The sequence below is a fragment of the Alosa sapidissima genome, chromosome 1, assembly GCF_018492685.1.
Source record: "Alosa sapidissima isolate fAloSap1 chromosome 1, fAloSap1.pri, whole genome shotgun sequence".
Classification (NCBI taxonomy): domain Eukaryota; kingdom Metazoa; phylum Chordata; class Actinopteri; order Clupeiformes; family Clupeidae; genus Alosa; species Alosa sapidissima.
The window spans coordinates 50,663,771-50,666,139 of NC_055957.1; the positions used below are offsets into that span (position 1 = coordinate 50,663,771).

The following is a 2,369-nucleotide window of genomic DNA, read 5'->3' on the forward strand; positions in this document are numbered from 1 at the left end:
CTACCGAAACGGCTCTGCTGTCTGTAACAGAAGCCTTAAAAGAAGCCAGGGCGACCGCTCGGTCATCAGTACTCATTCTGCTTGACTTATCGGCTGCCTTTGACACGGTTAATCACCGTATCCTTCTCTCGATACTCGCTGATATGGGAATCTCCGGTTCTGCTCTCTCCTGGTTTGAATCCTACCTCACAGGACGCTCGTTTAACGTATCATGGCTTGGTCAGCTATCTGCACCTCACCATCTCACCACAGGGGTCCCCCAGGGCTCAGTGCTGGGCCCCCTCCTCTTTGCTATCTACACCACCTCCTTGGGACAGATTATCCGTTCGCATGGCTTCTCATACCACTGCTATGCAGACGACACACAGCTCTATCTGTCCTTTCCACCTGACGACCCCCTGGTCTCAGCACGGACCTCGGATTGCCTTTCAGACATAGCTACATGGATGAAGGCACACCACCTCCAGCTGAACCTCTCAAAGACTGAACTGCTGGTCATCCCAGCTAAACCTACCATACACCACGACATCAACATCAAATTTGACTCCCTGTCTGTTTCACCGACCAGGACTGCAAGAAATCTAGGAGTTGTTCTCGACAACTAACTAAACTTCTCAGATCATGTTGCCTCAGTCGCCCGGTCATGCCGTTTCGCACTCTACAACATACGGAAAATCAGGACTTACTTGACTCAAGATGCTACCCAACTTCTGGTTCAGGCAATAGTCACCTCACGACTCGACTACTGCAATGCCCTCCTGACAGGTCTCCCAGCCTGCGCAGTGAAACCACTTCAGATGATCCAGAACGCGGCGGCGCGCCTGGTCTACAACCAACCCAAGGGCACATGTTACCCCGCTGCTCATCCAGCTACACTGGCTACCTATGGCGGCCCGCATCAAATTCAAGTCTCTAACGCTTGCCTACAAAGTAGTCTCCGGTTCTGCTCCCACCTACTTGAATGCCCTCATACAGACTTACACTACCTCCAGACCGCTGCGCTCCTCTGACGAACGACGTCTAGCTCTACCACCGGTACGCTCAAGCCAATCCAAACTTTTCTCATCTGTTGTTCCTCGTTGGTGGAACACACTGCCAGTTCCTACAAGGGCAGGGACATCCTTTTCCACTTTCAAAAAACTCCTGAAGACCCAGCTCTTTAGAGAACATCTACTCTCATAGCAACACTTACAACAAGTCTAACTGATCCTAGCACTCACCAGCCGTTTTAAACTGACAAGTAACTGTTAAAAACAGCACTCACCGACGCACTTATTCTTACTGTACTCTAATGTTTTTTTTTTTTTTAAAACTGTCCTAAAATTGTGAGAATTGTTCTAAAACTTACTGTTTACCATGTTGTTAGTCGCTTTGGTTAAAAAGCGTCAGCCAAATGTAATGTAATGTAATGTAATGTAATAAAAACAGGTATGTGTGTGTGTTTCACACCAAATAAAAATATTTCCTCTCATAACTTTTTTAAACCTGGCAAACTAGGCATCAGGGTTAAGAAAGCAACACCATTGGATTTTTATATCAAATTTTCAAAAGGCCATGGCTTGAAAGTGGTCAGACTGTAAATGTAAAAATCTTTGAGTAAAACAAAAGTTTATGAAGGGGGTAAATTTACCCATCTAATTTGTCACTGGATGGCAAGCACCTCAAATTATGCACCTTTCAGTAAATACTGGATGAACATATTTAAGCAGGTTTACTTTCCTTTTTTCATATTACCCACATAACAAATTAACATGAAAACACCTAAGATGTATACCAACACCTAAGATGTTGTGGTTTAGTAATAGATTACTACCATATAGGCCTACAATAAAGTATTCTGGTCAAACAGTTCCTATCGCGGGTAATCTGCAGTACCCAGAAGTTCGCATCATATTGCGGGTGACTGTAGTTCTTTAGAGCCCTATTTCTACTAGCCCTGCTGTCTGTACCACATCCATTACGGACACTATCATCACGATTACCACTGCAACCTCCAAGCTATGTTGGGCAGAGGGTCGAAACAAGCATGGTATGCTTAGTGGACACCGTTGTATACACGCACCTCCATTCACAGACGCACCGTGACTATCACTGTCATAGACGATCGATCATAATCTCCAAAAGGATATTCTCCTTCAGAATAAGAATAGGTGAATAACATAGCTTACCTAAGACTTCATCACACGTGAACGTTTTTCAACATTTGGTGTAGGCCTATTTCTGCTTAATTTCTGCAACACTATGGCGTGCATCGCCATACATTCATTACGTCATTACAAATGCACGTCTTTGTGTTTCTCGCGTGCTACAAGTATTTCCTGAAAACTTTGCGCAGCGATTTTGGGTTTGAATCAAGCTCTGAATGTCTT

General features: G+C 44.7%; 1 pseudogene; it reads left to right on the plus strand.

Moving 5' to 3' along the window:
* Positions 1 to 365: 365 nt before the first annotated feature.
* Positions 366 to 1,167, plus strand: LOC121719973 (annotated as a pseudogene).
* The last annotated feature ends 1,202 nt before the right edge of the window (positions 1,168 to 2,369 follow it).